Genomic DNA, 23779 nt, shown 5'->3' on the forward strand with positions numbered 1-23779 from the left:
TGTTGGGAGCTGTTGATATTCTACATCTTCTCAGTGGTTAAAATTCTAGTCTAGTAGATTTGGACAACAGTTATATTTTTAATTGTGGTTCTGCAATAGACAGCAATTTTAGATCACACTGGAGTTTATGAGAGAATAAAGTGCATGAACTGAAATGAAATATATTATCATTAGTAAAGATTGTTGTAGGAAAGCTGAAAAACAGGAAAGAGAGGCAGACAGAAGGAGAAAGAGAGATGAGACTGAAAGACAGAGAAAGACACATACACAGAGAGACAGAGTGTAAAAATATGCCTTGTGTATATGAAGCCAGAAAATAATTTGTGAATCTAGGAGACAAGACATAAATGACTGCCTGTAAATCCCAGTAACTAAGAAAGAAGCCTGGAACCACTTGTGCTATTGAGATCATACAAGATTGGTATATACCAATGTGAGACACTAGACTTCCATGTGCAAATCCTTAGCCTAGAAAATGTAGTTATGGTTGTCCAGAAAACAAAACAAAACAAAACACAGATTTGTCCCCTCTGTCCCCATTCATTACTCTGATCTCCCATATCACAAGAGGATAAATGGTCTTCCACTTACCCTGAAAAGTAGCTCACAATGAATAGCAGCTATCTTCAACGTTCCATCATCTGAGCCTACCCTTGTCTTGTGGATGGTACTCAGGAAGCTAACTGACAGGTTAACCTTTGCCTAGCTGGGTGTCAAAGTTCAGACATGATACCACAACCTGTGATTGTCAACACTTCCATGTTTCTAATGGGAGGACAGTGTCACAATGGCCTGATACTCTCTTGTCACGGTTTTTTTTTTTTAATTAACGAGTATTTCTTATATACATTTCAAGTGTTATTCCCTTTCCCAGTTTCCGGGCAAACATCCCGCTCCCCCCTCCACTTCCTTATGGGTGTTCCCCTACCAAACCTCCCCCATTGCTGCCCCCCCATAGTCTAGTTCACTGGGGGTTCAGTCTTAGCAGGACCCAGGGCTTCCCCTTCCACTGGTGCTCTTACTAGGATATTCATTGCTACCTATGGGGACAGAGTCCAGGGTCAGTCCATGTATAGTCTTTAGGTAGTGGCTTAGTCCCTGGAAGCACTGGTTGCTTGGCATTGTTGTACTTTTGGGGTCTCGAGCCCCTTCAAGCTCTTCCAGTTCTTTCTCTGATTCCTTCAATAGGGGACCTATTCTCAGTTCAGTGGTTTGCTGCTGGCATTCGCCTCTATATTTGCTGTATTCTGGCTGTGTCTCTCAGGAGCGATCTACATCCGGCTCCTGTCGGTCTGCACTTCTTTGCTTCATCCATCTTGTCTAATTGGGTGGCTGTATATGCATGGGCCACATGTGGGGCAGGCTCTGAATGGGTGTTCCTTCAGTCTCTGTTTTAATCTTTGCCTCTCCCTTCCCAGCCAAGGGTATTCTTTTTCCTCATTTAAAGAAGGAGTGACGCATTCACATTTTGATCATCCGTCTTGAGTTTCGTTTGTTCTAGGGATCTAGGGTAATTCAAGCATTTGGGCTAATAGCCACTTATCAATGAGTGCATACCATGTATGTCTTTCTGTGATTGGGTTAGCTCACTCAGGATGATATTTTCCAGTTCCAACCATTTGCCTACGAATTTCATAAACTCGTTGTTTTTGATAGCTGAGTAATATTCCATTGTGTAGATGTACCACATTTTCTGTATCCATTCCTCTGTTGAAGGGCATCTGGGTTCTTTCCATTTTCTGGCTATTATAAATAAGGCTGCGATGAACATAGTGGAGCACGTGTCTCTTTTATATGTTGAGGCATCTTTTGGGTATATGATTGGCTGGGATTTTTACTGTGATCTTTGCTGCAGAGACTGTAATTAATTCTGTATATAAGGACACATGGCTATGATTGTTGTTAGGTATGATACTGGCTTTAGTATGTAAGGGGCTGTACATTCTCCCCCATAACCACAGCTTCAATAACCTTATATATGTGGATAAACTACCAGTACCATCCGTGTTCACTGAACAGGACTTAAGCAAAATTAGAGAGCTGTTGGCTATCACCAAGCTATTCATGCCACTGCACTGCCTTTGTGGCTATCCTGCCATGTGCTTGGCAAATCTTCCTGTATAAGAATATTGGCTTTCTGATAGGCAGGAGAATGGTAAAGATAAATTTCATTTTAACATATCAAAGGAAATTAAATTTTTTCCTGCTGTAGCACGTTTAATTAATTGAAGCAAAAAATCTATTTACTTGATGTTATGGAAATATCATTTAACAATATAATCTTAACTCCTTTTAAATGATTAAAAGTCACATGTAGTTGGTAGCTGTCATACTGTATAAAATTCGCATCAGTATTGGGACAATGAAATATTCTCTGTTTTATGCAAATACATAGTAATAATGAACAAAATTATGTACCAAGGTTCATGCTGAAGGGAACTAATTACATTTATTCAATTTTATAAGATAATTTCATATTAGCTAGGTATCAAGTGCATAATAATTATGATTAAATTATTACCTAAATAATAAAATAAGCACACTAGAATTACCAACTGGACATTGAAAACAAAATATATTAGAATAATCAAAAATATTTTTTAAAACAAAATGATGGAAACATTGTATATATAAAAGCAGCCTGGAGCTATATGTCACCTTAATGTTTTACAGTGTGTTCTAGTGAGGTCCCTGAGCAGATAAAATTTTATGCCATGAAAAACCAAGAACCTAAATTTGATACCTACACATATATGTTTGGAAGATTTCCATATTCACTACATGACTTGAACACATAAAAGCTTACACAGAATATTAATAATGAGACTAATGAGAATAATAATAAGAAGAAGAAAAAGAAAAACATAACTCTAGGAACATTTTAAAGAAATAATGTTTTGGATTGGCCTTAAAATGGGAATTTCAACACATTTTCTTAGTACATTAACTATTCAAAGAAAAACTAAAAGGCTCTTATTCATTCTATATGAAAGAAAAACACATCTGATCAATTGTGTAAAGAAAGAGAGAACTGCGAACTCTAAAATTAATATAGTCATTGCAGAGGAATGAAACAGACACTAAGCCAAGGTTCTATAAGTAAACATATGGAGGATTTACTGCATAATATTAACATATTTGATCTAACACATCTTACTAAGATAAAGGAAAGAAAGCTGGAAATTGCCTGAATGTAGTCTCAGCACCTAGAATGAGGCAAGATGTCCCAAGTTCAAAGATACCCTGAAATACATGAGAAAATTATAAATAGGTTTGTTTTTATTATGTAATAAGTGTTGTAGTATTAGCTTAGAGGTTAAGAGCACTTACTACTCTCTAGAGCAAACATGTTCAGTTTCCAACACACATGAAGCCACTTGCAACCAGCTGTAAAAGCTGCTGCAGGGTATCTGACATCTTCTGGTCTCCCCAGGTGCCTGTGTTCATGTGCACAAGTTTATACACAGACATTCACACATAACATATCATTAAAATAAAAAAATTCATGAATGTATTTTCTGCACAAATTATGAATAGTAAGCATTCTACATATGCAAACACAATTGATGCAAAGTAATAAGAATAGAGAAAATTAAGGATTAATTCTTACACAGTTCAGTAAGCATAAAACGCTAAACTTCACGATTGTATTGCAATGTAGATGCTTAAAAGAAACGAGCATTTGAATTTATGACTAAAAGTATTATAAAAATTATTTTATTTATTTACATTCCTGCCATTGCTCCCTCTCCAGGTCCTCTTCCACAGTTCCTCATCCCATTCCACTTCCTCCTCCCCTACTCCAAGAGGATGCTCCCCAGATCCTGCCAGTCATCCCTGGTCCCTGGGGGCTCACGTCGCTCCAGGATTAGGCCAGACCAGGCAGTCCTCTGCTATACATGTGTCAGGGTCTTGCACCAGCTCGTGTATGATACCTGGTTGGTGGCTTAGTGTCTGGGAGATCTCAGGGGTGGGGATGATTCGAGACTGTTGGTCTTCCTATAGAGGCTGCCCTCCCCTTCAGTTTCTTCAGTCCATACCCTAATTCAACAAGTGACAGAAATCAGAGACTGATACCGTTTTTAAAATATGTGCATGATTAATTTTGAATGGTATACTATGGGTTCTATCATATAAAATTGATTACAAAATGTATTTATTATAGTCTTCTGAGATGGCAATTTGGCAGTATTTATACAAGTATTACATTACTTAACAGCCTTGACATCATTCCAACAACGTGTTTTGTAATTTATACAAAATACAATGTAAATAATCAACATTGAGTACAGTGACTGAGTCAGTGTTCATGCTGATTTACAGTAATGAAATTTAGTTAATGAAAATGAAAATAATCTGAATTACATAGGTAGGCTATTATTTAAACAAAAGAGTATACTACCATTTCTTAATTGCCTGATGTTACATGAAGAATTTCCCCATGTACATGTATTCAAGATATATTGTTAAATGAAAAACAAATAACAGAATATTGCATTATGTAGTCATATTTCATAAACAGAAGATTTACATATATCCTTTAATTTTGTCCATGTATAGTAAACCTCCAATAAGGGCAGGGGAGGCAGGTGACAGAACACTGGGCGTTTTAGGTCAATTTGAGCTATGCAATGAGACCCAATTTTTAAAACAAATAGAGCAGACTTGAGAGAATATCTCCCAAACTTTCTTGGTGGTTACATTTAGAAGTTTTAAGAAAGCAAGTTATTCTTTGACAATTCCGTAGATGCACAACACATGTATGGAAGCCCTCTACACTCTCAACCTCATCCTCCCCAAGCAACATACCCTCTTTGGACTAAACCCTGATAGCACTTGCATATCTTTATTATTTGTTTCATAAACCCCTGGATTTAACCTGAGCCATTTCGGTGAACATGGGTTTGAAGCTATACATTTAACCACTAATAAGACACCAGTGGCTACATCATTTTTTTTCTCCAGCACTGTCCTTAGTTACTTTGAATAGGCAGGGTCAATATTATTTAGGATCTGTTCAGATAGATTGTGACTTCTTGAGTGTCACAACTGCATGATGTTCAGAAGACAGCAACTCACAGATCTCCTTATCTCTTAATTAGCCCTTGAAAGAATCCAAGCCCTGCACTTCACATTATCTCTAAACCAGAAGTTATCTCCAATGGGTAATCATTTGAAAATGAAAACTTAATTTTCTCCAAGGGAATCTCACTGGGTACAAAAATTAAATTTAAGTTTAGACTGTGTATAAAGCACTAAGGGAACTCAACCTTATCTTTGGAGGTTCCTTGTCTCATAATGGGTCAGGACTTTTTCTTCATGATTTCTTCTTCCTTATGTTATTTGTTTATGTATCTATTAATTGTTACTCTGTATGTTTTGTGTATATATTTTCCTGGTTTTATGTTTCCATGGAATTCCTGAGTGTGTGATTGGAAGTCTGGGTCCCTGTGTCTGTACCTGATTCTTGTACCTTGTACTGGTTCTTTTCTATCTGCTTGTTTTGTTCTACTCCAGTTCATTAACTTGCATTTTATTTTTATCGCTGAGATGACTGTTTGTTTTCTAGTGAGAGTCGGAAGAATGTAGATACAGATGACAGGAGAGGAATAGAAGAAGGAGGGAATAGAGGGAAGGCAAGTCATAACTCAAATATATTGCACGAATAAGTCTAATTTTAAGAAAATAATTTTAAAAACATACTTTCTAGGGCCTGTCTGCGCCATTTTCACAAATTTTAAACCCTTTCCAAGGCACAGAAAATGATTTTTTTACAGCCAATCTGGGACTGCCACTATGGGATTGAAGCTTCTGTAGAGTTGCAATAATGCAGTAGGAGAGTCTTTAAATGCTTCCAGAGACATCAATCCACTGAGGTTCAGTGGGAGTTTCACATGATGGATGTTACAATTTTTTAAATGGAAGATATACATTCAGTTTTCATGAAACTCTTCAAGATCGAATTAAAAGTTGTATGGGATACATGGCATAGGTTTTTTCCTTTGAAATTTTCAAAATTAACCCAAATAATACTAAAATGCCATAAGTAAATCAGAACATATTGTATCCTATGCCCATGTCAACATGACAATTAAGAAATAGAAGTAGATGTGTATCAGTGGATAAAATCTCTTTCTGTAGAGGCACTATAATATTTCTGGGACAATTTCATTTTGTTGGTAGATGGGTTAAATCAAAGTCTGATAATGAAGACCTTGCTGTAAAAGACCATTCTATTACTAAGGGACTCTCAAACCCTGTTGTATAGAATGCTACCATTTCATTCAATCATCTGAAGCAAATTTGGCAGTGTCTTTATGACATTAAAATGACTGCACAGCAGTTAGTGTTCATCAGTATCTCTTCTTCAAGCAGAATACTTCTCATTTCATCTTTGGTGTAACAAAATTCCAAATTCAATTTCATGTAAATTGGATGATGATGGTGATGATGATGTTGATGATGGTGGTGGTGGTGGTGGTGGTGGTGGTGGTGGTGGTGATAGTGGTGGTGGTGAAGATGATGAAGAAGAAGTCAGAAAACGATATTTTGGAACAGTGAACAAAGCCCATACTATTTTCAGTGTTTTCCCTATCTTTAGTGTGTCTATGTTCAACACTGAAACATAATCTATTGTAAGTGCTAGGTTGGTAAGGAAGCTAGGTTTAAGCTCATCAATAGCTCACAAAACACCAGAAGAGAAAGCAAAATTTGTCATGAGAAATATATATATATATATATATATATATATATATATATATATATATATTCTCACAAGAAACACTTATCATAACCATAGCAATGAAACAATATAATTTTGTGAAGCACCTAATTCCCTTTCAGAGTTTAGCTAATTAATATAAAGTGATCATGTACAGAGTACAATCCCTGGCTGTCAGGACCAAAGCCCAAGGATTTTAAATTTTGTTGTCCTAGGATTTTAAAAATGAATGACATAATTGATGGCAATGTGCAACTCTAAAAATCTTACCATATAAGTCACAAAGACACCATAATATATGCTATGTATCAGGTTAGAACCTTTATATTCATATTTATTCAGAGTTTCAAAGAGTAAAATTGTTGAGGTTAGGAACGGGACTTTTTTTGGTTTGCATTTACTTCTATAGTGTGCAGTTTGGTTTTGTGGATCATTACACAGTGTTTCATTTTATTTTATTTGAACAGGTGATATAAATTAACTGTACAGATTAATGAGCCTCAGTTTGATATTTCAATAATGCAGACCGCATGCACTAAACCAGTGTAACTATGTTTTTTCACTGACTTTTCTGCAACTTAACAAAAGTTAGGATACTCTATTCTACTTTTACGGAAAAATGACTTCCATAGGATATAAAAATCCTCAATATATTTTCAGAACTTTTTTTCTTATTTTAGAATTTTTATTTATTCTTCACACATGTTTGCAATTTACCTTGATCACACCAATCCTTAACTTTGTTCTACTCTCTCTGGATTCATTCCCTTTCCAGCTACATGTCCTTTATATTTTCCTGTTTTATTTTCTTTATAATCCAATGGTTCACTGAGTACTGCCTGCTGGGATCTTCCCTAATTCATTGTCTTAATTGTGTACATGATTGTTTTCCAAATCCATTTTCTGTAATAATTTTGGCTACAAAAGTGGCCTAGCTATAGAATCAGTATAACAGTGTAAATATTGTGGACCTACTTCAAATGATAAACACCCAAATCCTTATTTTATCCCAAAATTACCAGACATCAGTAAATCAGAGGAGAACATGGACTATAGAATTTTTTTCTCTAGTCCCATTTGAATTCAATTCTGCACTATCTACCTTACTGTGTTCCCATGGTCAGACTTGAGTGTTGTGTATATTTTACCATGATTTATTCTTCAGGAAGAATAAGATACAGGAGTAAAAACAGGGAGAGGAATGGCTTGAGGTCCATTTAAACCTCAACTCAATATGTTCATTAGTACAGGAGAGAGTTTATTTGGCATTGTCCTTTGTGTATTCTACATTCTTGACTTAGTTGCACAGAATCTATGTGAAAATTCTACCTATCCCCGTAGCATTAGGAGCCACACAAAGGAGAATATATATATATATGTATATATATATGTATATATACATATGTATATATGTGTATATATATATATACATATATATATATATATCACCAAAACTGGATAAGATTGATGAATCTAATAAGTGCATTCTGCCAGAAACCAGATATAGATATTTTCTGAGAGACAGAGCTAGAACATATTATATACAAGAAATGTTTTTATGTAAAAATCTAAAAATAAAAAATAAAATTTTCTTCTACCCTGCTAACTCTGGAACCTAAGTGTCGGCAATTCTCTGCTAGATATCTTGGCAGAAACACAATCCCTCTCCTGCTGCGCAGTGTTTCATGACATTACACACTTTCCTATACTCAAACCCTACATAAAAAACATACAACACAATAATCTTTGATCCAGTTGATTAGATATAATAGCCCACTTAAACATACAAAGCCACGTACCATACATCCCTTAAGAACATTAACAACGACCTGTAAATACACAGAGCAGAATCTTAAATTCACATACCATGGCTTCTCAATCTGTCATCTTCCTTTCTCTCTTTTTTCCTCTAGTCTCCTCCTCTTCCTTCAAACTTCTCTTCCGCACATTCTTCCTTCTCTTCCCATGATAACTTTCCTTCTGTCCTGTTCCTGCCACTCACATATACTTTACAAATTCAATGGGGTCGTGGTTCTGGTGAAGTAACCTGAATTCTGAGTACAGGACTATGCAGCTGACCTTGGGGCCGGGGAATTAGCTTCTACCACAGATAACTTCAGGGCAAACCACAACATGAACCCTAGTGTCAAACCAGTGAACTGAAAATGAACTACTTGTTTGCAGATTTTGAGAAAGGATTAGAAGAGATGAAGGTGCTTTCAACCCCATAAGAACAACAATGCCAATGAAACAGAGCTTTCTGGTAGTTGACCAATATTCAAAGAATATACATGAACAGACCTATGTCTCCAATGCATATGTTGTAGAGGATGGCCTTGTTGGGTTACAATGGAAGGAGAATCCTTGGTACTGCCTACGTTTGACTCCCAGTTCAAGTGAATGTCCAGGGGCAGTAAGAGAGGTTATAATGAAAAGAGTAAGGGGACTGGTAAGGGATATTATAGTCAGGAAACTGGGAAAGGAAATAATATTTTAAATGTAAATTTAGAAATTTCCAATTAAAAAAGCAATACAATTTGTTAAAAATTTTAAAAAAATGAAAGAAATAAAAGAAAAGAAATCTTCCAGTTAATCACAACTATTGACTCAGAATTTTAAAGGGTCACTGTCAGGGAATGGTATTCAGAGTAATACTAGTGGAAAGACTGATATGATGTAGTCTCATCAAGAAGCACTTGTCCCTCCCAGTTATCAATGCCAGACACAAACTACATCATTAGAATTCAATGCATGGAGGAGTTTTCTCTGTACTGAGGACACAATACTTGCCTTATCTTTCTTCCTTAGGACCTTTTCCTTCTTGGTAAAATGGTTAAAGCTATGAGCTCTCAGGAAAAATTATAGTGCCCTTGCCAACACGTGGATTTTGGGATAAAGAAATGAATTATATAAACTATCTGACTACCAAGAAAAATAACAAGCATGGAAGTTGAGATGCTTCTGAGAGGCCCCCAGCTCCTGATTCCATATGTGGAAATCTCAGATCAGGGCTATCTCTTCAATGGATCAACTCAACCCCTACCCAAGACTCAAGGGGATTTCCCATTGACCACGTATTTCTTCCCTTATCATACCAAGACAGAAGGCCAGCTTCATATTCCCCATGTCTGATCACTTCATCCTCTGTGTTCTCCCTCTCAAATGGCTGTATACAATGCATTAAAGGCCAATTAGTGAACCCTAGAGGTCCTCAAGGGATATCTGAGAGGCGGTTGCAGTCAGGACACTTGTGACATCACAGAAGAAGCTAAGGCTTTCCAGGATACAAGAGTTATTTCAGCGAGGCCTAATGAAGTCACTGAAAACTGCCATGGTCTACCTGCTAAACAGCTTTCCTTACATTGACCAAATTTGAGGGTGACACTTTCAGGAGAGTCTCCTGTTTAAGGGTGGAAACCTTTACACACTACATCTCTCTAAAGGTAGAGATTTCTCTTTGTTTCATTAGGGGTTACTTGCTCTGAATGGACAAAGTTAGGGGCTGAGCATGGCTAGAAAAGATTTAGCAACATAGAGTGGAGGAGATTCTTCTAGATAATATTTTTTCCCAGGTTCATTCCTGTGACATACAGTTCAATATCCCAGGTTTTCTCTATATCCCAAAGGACAATATTTTGCCTACAGACCTTAATTGAATGAATATTGTATTTCACTTTCTCATTGTACATTCCACGATGAGACTTTATTAATATTCCTGTATGTGCACTCAAAAATTCTGTTTCCAATTCCATTTTCAGCAAAGCAAATGACATAATGACTATAGAATTCTCTAGTCCTATTTGATAGCAGTACTACACTATCTACTTTCCTGTGTTCCTATTGCTAGAATTGAGGGTTGGATGTTTTACCGTGATTCTCTCTGAAGGCCAAACATACGATACTGGAGGATGGGCAGAAAGAAGGATGGCTTGAGGACCAGTGAAACCTCAACTTCAATAGGTTCATAAGAACTTGAGGGAGTCTATTTGGCACTGTCATTTCTGAAGTCTACATTCTTGACCTAGTTGCTCAGAATCCATGTTACAATTCCACCTAACCACATACGTTTAGGATCCACCAAAAGTATATATATATAAGTCAGCCACCAAAATAGATGAGATTGATGTAGCTAAAAAGTGCCTTCTGCCAGCAACCATATATATATATATATATATATATATATATATATATATATATATATATATATGTATATATATGTATATATGTATATATATATATATATGTATATATGTGTGTATATATATAATATATATGCTATGTATATATATGTGTATAATTTCCTGAGAGTCACAGATAGATCATACCAACTACAGAAATTAATGCTAGTGGGAAATCAGTGAACTGAAACAGACCTCTTGTTGGCAAATTTTGAGAAAGGATTTCAAGAGGTAAAGGAGCTTTCAATCCCATAAGAACAAAAATGTCAATGACCCGGAGCTTTCTGGTACTAGACCAATATTCAATGAATGTACATGTACAGAGCTATTGCTCTAACTGCATGTGGCAGAGGACCTTGTTCATCACGAATGGAAGCAGAAGCTATTGGTCCTCTCTAGGTTTGTCTCCCAGTTCAAGGGAATGTGAAGGCACAGTCAGTGGTGTTAGAGAAGAAGGGGAAGGGTACGGGTAGGAATCTTATGGGCAAGAAAATGGGAAACGAAATAACATTAAATGTAAATATAGAAAAATCAAGTTAAAAAAGCAATACAAATTGCTAAAACATTAAAAAAAACAAAGGAATAAAGGAAGAGAAAACTGACAGTTAATCATACCTAGTGACACAGAGAAGTAAAGTGGTAGTCAGTGGAAATATTAGTGGAAAGACTGAGATGATGAAATCTCAACTAATAGCACTGCTGCTTCCCAGACTGCACTATAGATATCCAAAACATGGAGGAGTTTACTCTGAGGTAGGACAAAATACCTGTCTCTCCTTTTTTCCTTAGGACATTTTTCTTCTTATCAAAAAGAGTAAAGGCTATGAGCTCTCAGAAAAACAACTGTGCCCTTACCAACATTAGACTTTTAGAATAAAGAAATTAATGATATAAACTCTCAGATTTCGGAACCATAAAAACAGGGAAGTCCAGATGCTTCTGAGAGGCTCCCATATCCTGATTCCCATAGGTTGGAGGCTCAGATCTAGGCTATCTCTTTAGCATTCCCACTAAATCCCTACCAGGTACTCACTGAGCTATACCGAGGACCATGTATTCCTTCCTTTTTTATACCAAGACAGATGGCCAGCTTCCTTCATTCCCCACATATCTGATCTTTTCATCCTCTTTGTTCTCCCTCCCAAATGGCTGTTTATTATGAATTAGAAGTCAATTAGTAAAACCTAGAGGTACTGAAGGAATATATGAGAGGCAGTTGCAGTCACGACAGCAATTGTGACATCACAGAAGATAGGTATCTCCAGGTACAAGATATTTTCCAGACAGGGCCTAATGATGATGTCTCCGAGAACTGCCATGGCCTACCTGCTGAACAGCTTTCCTTTCCTTGTCCAGATTTGGGAGTGCCTTTTCCAGGTATCTCTCCTGTGACTCAGGGGAAACCTTTATGTACTAAATCACTCTAAACGTAGTGACTTTTTCCTTCATTAATGGTTTCATGCTCTGAATGGAGAAAGTTAATCAGGCACTTGGCATGGGTAGAAAAGGTCTAGGAACATGGAGTGGAGGAGTTTATTCTGGATAACAATTCTACACTCAGGTCTGTTCCTGTGACATACACTTCAATTTCCTAGGTTTTCTTTGTTTCCCAAAGGCCAGTATTTTCCCTACAGACCTTTAATTGACTGAATATTGTATTTCATTTTCATATTTTACTTTCCTTATAGGAGAATATATATATATATATATATATATGTGTGTCATTCCTGAATGTGTACTCAAAAATTATGTTTTACAATTCCATTTTTTGCAATTAATAAGCAATAAAGCATGCCAATTTATAGATTAAATATAACAGTGTAAATTTTTTGTATCTACTTGAAATAATGAAGTCCAAAATCCTTATTTTATCCAAAAATAGGAGATAGCAGTAAAGCAAAGGACATCATGGACTATAGAATGTGGATGTCTAGTCCAATTAGATATCAGTTCTATAATATCTACCTTCCTGTTCCCAGGGACAGACTTAAGGGTTTTGGAGGTTTTACCATGATTCTTTATTCAGGCCAAGCACAAGACTCAGGAGGATGGGCAGGAAGAGGAATGGCTTGATGTCCAGAGAAACCTCAACTTCAATAGGTTCAAAATAACAAGAGGGAGTCTGATTGGCATTGGCCTTTGCTGATTCTACATTTTTGAACTAGTTGCACAGAATCTATCCTAAAGTTCCAACCTACCACATAGTTGTAGGAGCCACGAAATTATATATATATATATATATATATATATATATATATATATATATATATATATATATATATATATATATATATGTGTGTGTGTGTGTGTGTTAATGTGTGAGTATGTATATATGTATATGTATATATATAAATATAAATATATATATTATAGATAGATAGAGATAGATAGAGATAGAAAGAGATAGGTAGGTAGATAGATAGATAGATAGATAGATAGATAGATAGATAGATAGATCTGCCACAAACTACATAAGATTGGTGACGCTAAGAAGTGCATGCTGCCAGGAAACCGATATAGATCTTTACTGAGAGACACAGAGCATGCCAATTATAGAAATGAAGGTTATTGGCAAACCAGTGGAATGTAAACGAATCTCTTGTTAGTAAATTTGGAGAAAGGATTACCAGGACTGAATGGGCTTTCAATCCCATAAGAACAACGATACCAATGACCCATAGCTTTCTGGTACTAAAACAATATTCAAAGACTGTACATGGACAGAACTATGGCTGCAGGTGCATATGTAGCCTTGTTGGACATCAATGGGAGGAGAAGCTCTTAGGCCTACCAAAGCTGGACCCCCAGCGTAGGGGAATGTCAGGGGGTGATGGGAAAGGGAGTGGTTGGTGAGGGGGCACACCTTTATAGAAGAACTGGTGGGGGAAGGGATAGGACGCTTACGACTGGAAAACTTGGAAAGTGAATAATATTGGAAACATAAACAAAAATATCCAATTTTTCTAAAAGGAAAAATAAAAGTTTAACAAGCTGAACAGCCAAAGTGCAGAATCTCAATCCCACTTGAGAGAGAGAAGAAATGAATTACAGGAGGGAAGTGTGAGGGACCTGGGTGAGAAAGGAGACAGTAGGGACAGAGGGACAGAGTTATTGGTGGGGAATAGGACTGAAACCCTGAGTGTCAGCAGAATGAATGAAAAGAGGCAACTTCAGGAGCTAAAATGTTGGCTGTGGGTGGTGGCTCTAGAATATTCCAGAGACCTGAGAGGTAAGAGACTATCCGGACTCAGTGAAATGTCCGGGAGTGTGTAGAGGGAATTGTAGAGACTACCTCAATGAGGAAGAGAGAGCATCAAGTGAGGGATAAGGTTGCCATGCATAAATCAATACTCTGACCCATATGTGTTCCTGTCTGAAAGACCTTCAGGGCAAAACCAGAGAAGAGCCTGAGTAAAAGGAATTCCAGTGACCAGCCATATCTGGGAACCAGATTAAATAAAGGCCCCCAAGCCCTGACACTATTACTCATGCTTTGTCATGTTCACAAAAGGGACCTGTTATGACTGCCTTCTGAAAGACCCAACAAGCAGCTGAAAGAATCAGATGCAGATAATTACACTCAGCTAATGTACAGAAGCTGCTAAGCACTGTGGTCGAACTGGGGAAAAGCTGGAGGAAGCTGAGGAGGAGAGCAACCCTGCAGGAGGACTAAGCTGGACCCCAGTTTTTTTTCAGACACTGAGTCATCAATGAGGCATCATGCACCAGCTAATATGAGGCCTCTAAGCCTGGAGTGCTGGTTCTGGACACAACACAAGATGCACTTAATATTCAAAAGACTTGAGTTCCCAGAGAGTGGAGAGGGCTGGGAGATTGGGGGCAGTGTGGGAGTCAGCATCATTCAGATGGGCATGTGGGGTGTAGGTATGGGATGTAGAACAGTCAGAGTATGGGCTGGGAGAGGGATGAGATCTGGATTGTAAATTTCTATTAAATAAAATTTTAAAAAAGAAGATGTAAACTAAAATAAACACTTTCTTTCCCAACTTTCTGTTTTCCCTTTTGGTCACGGTATTTCATAACAGCAATAGAAACTCTGGCTAAGACATGGTATTTTGGACAAAAGTGGGCAAATGCTAATTAGAGAAGGATGACATCTCTGTGGAGTCAAGTTGCATGATCTGATTCAAACGTCCTTATTCAGAGGTAGCAACTAACAGGGAATTTCTAAGACTAAGTTTATTATCATGACACAGTGAACCCTTTTTAATCTAACAATTTTGGGATCCGTGATATCTTGAAACAATTCAAAGGACTGGGAATATTAAAAGGGAAGAATCTTGTTGAAATATTCATGGAAGAAATGAAATTCATATCTATTAGATTACCACAAAGAGGTTGAGACTTCTGATTGCTGCCTGCTACCCAACACAATCCATATTCTCTTTTATTCCTTCCAAAGTAATAATAGATTAATTAATAAGACTCTATATCTAGAGTGAAAGTTTGTATTTAATGTGAACTTTACTCCAAAGATATTACTGTTTGTATGGGAGTATTTTGCTTACTACATTTATTATAAAAAGAATTTGTGTAAGAATTTCAATTGGAATTGCTTGGAAAAGTTTCTATAGCTTGCAGGTATGGTTTACCTTTAATGAGTTTACTGTAGCAGGGAATTCCATTTGTTTATATCATTGTTTCTTCTACCTCTACTGATGGAAATGACAATAGTTAGATTAATTCTCAAACACTTGGATAAAATTTCACTTACCAAAGAAAATCATTATTGAATAACTACAGCAATTATCTTTCTCACTACTGATGGACTTTCTTCATGTACACTGGTATTGGCTTTTGGAAAAAGAAAGCAAAATTCATTTTTAAATATCTCAAGTTAGTAAAAGCATTTTAGAAAAAAGTCATTCTACCCTAATTAAAGGAGATATGTATCTAATGGTAACTAAGTTTTAAAATAATTTAAAAGGATAACATTTGTGTTATTTCTTATTTTTTAACTGTCATACAAGAAATAAAATTCAGTTTGGTCAGTACTAATGTAAGGGAATAATTCTGTGACATAGAAATATTGCATAAAGAATAGCCATCCCATTAAATTACTCTTGTTAATTTTGATTTTGTATTCCCTTGCAATTCAGAATAAGTATTTTATATTTTCTTGCATTTTACCAATTGGGTATTCTCATTTTCTCAAATAACATGCTTCTACATATTTATCTCAAAATATTTACAAACAAATTTGCAAAAATATATGTACTACAGAGTTTCCTTTATGCATGTACTTAATATCAAAATATATCATGTAAACTTTTCCTATTGTAATTCCATTCACCATGACGAATCAGATTTATTCTGGTTCTACATGTTTGACAAATACACCTGCACACAAATTGTTGTTGCTATCACAGAGCAGACAAATATTTGGCAACATAAAATGTTGCAATAAAAATCAATCGGTTAGAATTAAAGCAGTATGTCAGGTAGAAAATTAAAGCATGCTAGCTGGAAAACAGTTCTGACCAAACAAAACTTCACACGTGTGAGCTTTAAATTTTAAATAAACTATATTGTATGGCAATATGAACCCAGTCTAAAATGATCATCCTTATGTCCTTTTAGAAGATCTAAAATATTTATAGTATTCTTTTGAATGTATACGGGCATTTTATATTTTATAGTGAGTGTTTTTTCAGAGGCACTTGTCTCTTTACATTCTTATTTGCCTTATGATTAGATAATGGAGAGCCAGTATTCCATCCCAGACAGTAAGACTTTAGATGCTGTATTCCACCACTATACCACAGCACTTTTAACAATTTCTTAAATGAATTCATCTCCTAAAATTATTCTAATTGTGAAAGTCATATACACAGACAGAAATGCTTCATGTAAGTAATTAAAACCGTATGATTTCATTCAATCAATTAATAATTTTATATTTTCACAGTTTAAAAAGATGTTTGTATGTGACTGAAAATACATGGAAGATACTTGTATCCCAACACTGAATCAATACTCTCTATTCCTGTCTTATCCCATAAAAATCTTTCTGAGAGTGGTTTACGCTATGTTGGAAGATATGCCAATGATTCCTGAACCAATAAACCCAATACCAGCTGTCTATTTTTCTTTCCAATGACTGTGTGTTCATATAAAAAATGGAAATATTATTTCAATAACTTTAAAAAAAAACATAAATCACTATAGTCTGCTGACCCTTACCTTTTGTACATAACAAAGATTCTTGAATCTTCTAACTTAAACCACCATCTAGAAGCTCTTTCATTCCTTTGAGGATAGCCTCCTCTTCCTTTCTCCCCCACTCTCTTCATTTTTAATGGAATATTTTAAGTATTTATAAATCAAATGTTATACACTTTCCTGGTTCCCCTCTCTCCCATCCACCCTTCCATGTTTCTGTGAGTTTGCTACAAATACTGCCTGCCCACTCACACTTCAGCACTCTGGCATTCCCTACACTAGAGAAACTAGACTTCACAGGACAAAGGCTTTTCATCCTATTGATTCTGGACAATGCCTTCATCTTCTATATATGAGACATGGATGCCTCCATGTGTACTCTTTGATTGGTATTTAGTCCCTAACTTCCTTCTTCATTCACTGGACAACAGCTTATTATGATTCACTGCTGTCAGTGCTGTCCTTGCAGCAGGAAATCAATGATCAGTGAGCCTGGACCTCAGGAAGCTGAAGATTCACACAAATGCATGAACACATGTAACCAGAGCTTGGTTCCCACTGAAAAAAAAAGCATGCAAATATTTTCCACATATTGTGCAATGAACACTTGCCATGGGATTCAATGCTGTTTCACAATAGTATTGACAGTATTACTTGGTGGCCAGCTCCATGAGTGAGTGTTCATCATTTATTTTACATTATTTATTTAGTGTTGAATATTGAGGGCCTCAGACAAAGTTCTTCCAGCAGATCTTTATACACACTCATGATTCTTTATTTGCTTTTTGTTTTCTTTGGTTTGGTTTGGTATTAAAATATATACAGCACAAAACATAGCACTTTACCATTTTTGGTATAGTGCTCAGCATCTCTGGTGTGTGTATGTCACTCCCTCAATGACCCAGATCTCTTTGAATTCATAGAGCTGAGAAGCCATGCATTTTAAACATAGTAAACATATTCCTTCTCTCTCCTTCCAGACCCCAAACCTCCTGCTTCTTACCACTGTTGATAAAAACTTTATATACACTGATATATGCAGGACCAGAAAATACCTGTCCTTTGATATTAACTTGGCATCCTGAGGGTCCCTTCATTCAGCATACCTCACATGCCTGAGTGATATTACAGCCCAAGAGGAGCCCACAGCTGATAGCTCTTCAAACTAAAATTATATTTTTCCAAATATAAATATTAGCTGATGACTCTTAAAAGCTTTAACCTCCCTTGTAGCCCACCAGGCACCAGAGGTAAAAGAAAGGATGTGGGGCAATGGGCATTGGGGGTGCTGGCCCTGTTTAGAAAGGTTCATCGGAGGAAATCCCAGAATTTCAGTTCTCAAGTTGGAATAGGCAACTTGTTCCATTAGCAAACATTTCATGAATACACTAGTAGTTCAGGTCTGTAGAGTTGTCATAACAAACTGGGAAGAGCAGCAGTGGCACAACATAGTAGAACAGCCAAGGCTTCTGTCAGTAGCCTAGACAGATAGAAGTTCTATGCTGTGCTTCTCTCAGGGAATTGAAGATTAGTAGTGACTCAAGATGCACAAACATTGTTGCTTTTGCTTTATTTGTTTGTCATAGTCTATATAGCCAGATTTCTCTTTGAAAAATATAAGATGTTTGAAAGGTTTCCTGCTGCTATAAACATATTATTGTAGCTGATTAGTCCTGTACATCATTTTCTCCTCAGAGGGATAGCGACTATTCCAATCATTTACAACTATTGCAGCTAATGTTGAAATGGGAATTCCAGTATGTGCTCAGAGAAGAAAAATCAAGACAGAGTAGATCCTTTGAACATGTTTCCAATATAAAAAGTTTAAAAACAACCTGTGAGCTGTAATGGTACTGCAAACTCTTAAAAGCACCTCATTTGCAGTTACTTATTCTTTTTTTTTTTTTTTCAAAATTCAAAACTTTATTAAAAGATTTTTTTTTTATTAACTTGAGTATTTCTTATATACATTTCGAGTGTTATTCCCTTTCCCGGTTTCCGGGCAAACATCCCCCTCCCCCCTCCCCTTCCTTATGGGTGTTCCCCTCCCAACCCTCCCACCATTGCCGCCCTCCCCCCATAGACTAGTTCACTGGGGGTTCAGTCTTAGCAGGACCCAGGGCTTCCCCTTCCACTGGTGCTCTTACTAGGATATTCATTGCTACCTATGGGGTCAGAGTCCAGGGTCAGTCCATGTATAGTCTTTAGGTAGTGGCTTAGTCCCTGGAAGCTCTGGTTGCTTGACATTGTTGTACTTTTGGGGTCTCGAGCCCCTTCAAGCTCTTCCAGTTCTTTCTCTGATTCCTTCAACGGGGGACCTATTCTCAGTTCAGTGGTTTGCTGCTGGCATTCGCCTCTATATTTGCTGTATTCTGGCTGTGTCTCTCAGGAGCGATCTACATCCGGCTCCTGTCGGTCTGCACTTCTTTGCTTCATCCATCTTGTCTAATTGGGTGGCTGTATATGTATGGGCCACATGTGGGGTAGGCTCTGATTGGGTGTTCCTTAAGTCTCTGTTTTAATCTTTGCCTCTCCCTTCCCTGCCAAGGGTATTCTTTTTCCTCATTTAAAGAAGGAGTGAAGCATTCACATTTTGATCATCCGTCTTGAGTTTCCTTTGTTCTAGGGATCTAGGGTAATTCAAGCATTTGGGCTAATAGCCACTTATCAATGAGTGCATACCATGTATGTCTTTCTGTGATTGGGTTAGCTCACTCAGGATGATATTTTCCAGTTCCAACCATTTGCCTACGAATTTCATAAACTCGTTGTTTTTGATAGCTGAGTAATATTCCATTGTGTAGATGTACCACATTTTCTGTATCCATTCCTCTGTTGAAGGGCATCTGGGTTCTTTCCAGTTTCTGGCTATTATAAATAAGGCTGCGATGAACATAGTAGAGCACATGTCTTTTTTATATATTGGGGCATCTTTTGGGTATATGCCCGAGAGAGGTATAGCTGGATCCTCAGGCAGTTCAATGTCCAATTTTCTGAGGAACCTCCAGATTGATTTCCAGAATGGTTGTACCAGTCTGCAATCCCACCAACAATGGAGGAGTGTTCCTCTTTCTCCGCATCCTCGCCAGCATCTGCTGTCACCTGAGTTTTTGATCTTAGCTATTCTCACTGGTGTGAGGTGAAATCTCAGGGTTGTTTTGATTTGCATTTCCCTTATGACTAAAGATGTGGAACATTTCTTTAGGTGTTTCTCAGCCATTCGGCACTCCTCAGCTGTGAATTCTTTGTTTAGCTCTGAACCCCATTTTTTAATAGGGTTATTTGTCTCCCTGTGGTCTAACTTCTTGAGTTCTTTGTATATTTTGGATATAAGGCCTCTATCTGTTGTAGGATTGGTAAAGATCTTTTCCCAATCTGTTGGTTGCCGATTTGTCCTAACCACAGTGTCCTTTGCCTTACAGAAGCTTTGCCGTTTTATGAGATCCCATTTGTCCATTCTTGATCTTAGAGCATAAGCCATTGGTGTTTTGTTCAGGAAATTTTTTCCGGTGCCCATGTGTTCCAGATGCTTCCCTAGTTTTTCTTCTATTAGTTTGAGCGTATCAGGTTTGATGTTGAGGTCGTTGATCCACTTGGACTTAAGCTTTCTACAGGGTGATAAACATGGATCAATCTGCATACTTCTACATGTTGACCTCCAGTTGAACCAGCACCATTTGCTGAAAATGCGATCTTTTTTCCATTGGATGGTTTTGGCTCCTTTGTCAAAAATCAAGTGACCATAGGTGTGTGGGTTCATTTCTGGGTCTTCAATTCTATTCCATTGGTCTATCTTTCTGTCTCTGTACCAATACCATGCAGTTTTTAATCACTATTGCTCTGTAATACTGCTTGACTTCAGGGATAGTGATTCCCCCTGAACTCCTTTTATTGTTGAGGATAGTTTTAGCTATGCTGTGTTTTTTGTTATTCCAGATGAATTTGCAAATTGTTCTGTCTAACTCTTTGAGGAATTGAATTGGTATTTTGATCGGGATTGCATTGAATCTGTAGATCGCTTTTGGCAAAATGGCCATTTTTACTATATTAATCCTGCCAATCCATGAGCATGGGAGATCTTTCCATCTTCTGAGGTTTTCTTCAATTTCTTTCTTCAGTGTCTTGAAGTTCTTATCATACAGATCTTTTACTTGCTTGGTTAAAGTCACACCGAGGTACTTTATATTATTTGGGTCTATTATGAAGGGTGTCGTTTCCCTAATTTCTTTCTCGGCTTGTTTCTCTTTTGTGTAGAGGAAGGCAACTGATTTATTTGAGTTAATTTTATACCCAGCCACTTTGCTGAAGTTGTTTATCAGCTTTAGTAGTTCTCTGGTGGAACTTATGGGATCACTTAAATAAACTATCATATCATCTGCAGATAGTGATATTTTGACTTCTTCTTTTCTGATCTGTATCCCGTTGACCTCCTTTTGTTGTCTGATTGCTCTGGCTAGAACTTCAAGAACTATATTGAATAAGTAGGGAGAGAGTGGGCAGCCTTTTCTAGTCCCTGATTTTAGTGGGATTGCTTCAAGTTTCTCTCCATTTAGTTTAATATTAGCAACTGGTTTGCTGTATATGGCTTTTACTATGTTTAGGTATGGGCCTTGAATTCCTATTCTTTCCAGGACTTTTATCATGAAGGGGTGTTGAATTTTGTCAAATGCTTTCTCAGCATCTAATGAAATGATCATGTGGTTCTGTTCTTTCAGTTTGTTTATATAATGGATCATGTTGATGGTTATCTGTATATTAAACCATCCCTGCATGCCTGGGATGAAGCCTACTTGATCATGGTGGATGATTGTTTTGATGTGCTCTTGGATTCGGTTTGCCAGAATTTTATTGAGTATTTTAGCACTGATATTCATAAGGGAAATTGGTCTGAAGTTCTCTTTCTTTGTTGTGTCTTTGTGTGGTTTAGGTATAAGAGTAATTGTGGCTTCATAGAAGGAATTCGGGAGTGATCCATCTGTTTCAATTTTGTGGAATAGTTTGATAATATTGGTATGAGGTCTTCTATGAAGGTTTGATAGAATTCTGCACTAAAATCGTCTGGACCTGGACACTTTTTGGTTGGGAGACCTTTAATGACTGCTTCTATTTCCTTATGAGTTATGGGGTTGTTTAACTGGTTTATCTGTTCCTGATTTAACTTCGGTACCTGGTATTTGTCTAGGAAATTGTCCATTTCCTGTAGATTTTCTAGTTTTGTTGAATATAGGCTTTTATAGTAAGATATGATGATATTTTTTTAATTTTTCTCTGAATCTGTAGGTATGTCTCCCTTTTTATTTCTAATTGTGTTAATTTGGACACACTCTCTGGGTCCTCTCATTAGTCTGGCTAAGGGTTTATCTATCTTGTTGATTTTCTCAAAGAACCACCTTTTGGTTCTGTTGATTCTTTCTATGGTCTTTTTTGTTTCTACTTGGTTGATTTCAGCTCTGAGTTTGATTATTTCCTGACTTCTACTCCTCCTGGGTGTATTTGCTTCTTTTTGCTCTAGAGCTTTTAGGTGTGCTGTCAAGCTGCTGACATATGCTCTTTCCTGTTTCTTTCTGCAGGCTCACAGCGCTATGAGTTTTCCTCTTAGCATAGCTTTCATTGTGTCCCAAAAGTTTGGGTATGTTGTACCTTCATTTTCATTAAATTCCAAAACGTTTTTAATTTCTTTCTATATTTCTTCCTTGGCTACGTTATCATTGAGTAGAGCATTGTTCAATTTCCACGTATATGTGGGCATTCTTCCCTTATTGTTATTGAAGACCAGTTTTAGGCTGTGGTGGTCTGATAGCACGCATGGGATTATTTCTATCTTTCTGTACCAGTTGAGGCCCGTTTTTTGACCAACTATATGGTCAATTTTGGAGAAAGTACAATGAGGAGCTGAGAAGAAGGTATATCCTTTTGCTTTAGAATAGAATGTTCTATAAATATCCGTTAAGTCCATTAGGCTCATGACTTCTCTTAGTCTGTCTACATCTCTGTTAAATTTCTGTTTCCAAAATCTGTCCATTGATGAGAGTGGGGTGTTGAAATCTCCCACTATTACTGTGTGAGGTGCAATGTGTGTTTTGAGCTTTAGTAAGGTTTCTTTTACGTATGTAGGTGCCCTTGTATTTGGGGCATAGATATTTAGGATTGAGAGTTCATCTGTTGGATTTTTCCTTTGATGAATATGAAGTGTCCTTCCTTATCTTTTTTGATGACTTTTTATTGAAAATTGATTTTATTTGATATTAGAATGGCTACTCCAGCTTGCTTCTTCTGACCATTTGCTTGGAAAGTTGTTTTCCAGCCTTCCACTCTGAGGTAGTGTCTGTCTTTGTCTCTGAGGTGTGTTTCCTGTATGCAGCAGAATGCAGGTTCCTAGTTGCATATCCAGTTTGTTAATCAATGTCTTTTTATTGGGGAGTTGAGGCCATTGATGTTGAGAGATATTAAGGAATAGTGATTATTGCTTCCTCTTATATTCATATTTGGATGTGAGGTTATGTTTGTGTGCTTTCATTCTCTTTGTTTTGTTGCCAAGACGATTAGTTTCTTGCTTCTTCTAGGGTATAGCTTGCCTCCTTATGTTGGGCTTTACCATTTATTATCCTTTGTAGTGCTGGATTTGTAGAAAGATATTGTGTAAATTTGGTTTTGTCATGGAATATCTTGGTTTCTCCATCAATGTTAATTGAGAGTT

General features: G+C 36.9%; 1 long non-coding RNA gene across 1 annotated transcript; it reads right to left on the reverse strand.

Annotated features, from left to right (window-relative positions):
- Positions 1-2913: 2913 nt before the first annotated feature.
- Positions 2914-10787, reverse strand: LOC134484685 (uncharacterized). The gene is made up of 3 exons (XR_010062334.1): positions 9817-10787; positions 3936-4041; positions 2914-3243 (listed from the first exon to the last, which is right to left on the reverse strand). It is a non-coding gene; the product is annotated as an uncharacterized LOC134484685 (long non-coding RNA).
- Positions 10788-23779: the final 12992 nt, after the last annotated feature.

The sequence above is a fragment of the Rattus norvegicus genome, assembly GCF_036323735.1.
Source record: "Rattus norvegicus strain BN/NHsdMcwi chromosome Y unlocalized genomic scaffold, GRCr8 chrY_unlocalized_3, whole genome shotgun sequence".
NCBI classification, from domain to species: Eukaryota; Metazoa; Chordata; class Mammalia; order Rodentia; family Muridae; genus Rattus; species Rattus norvegicus.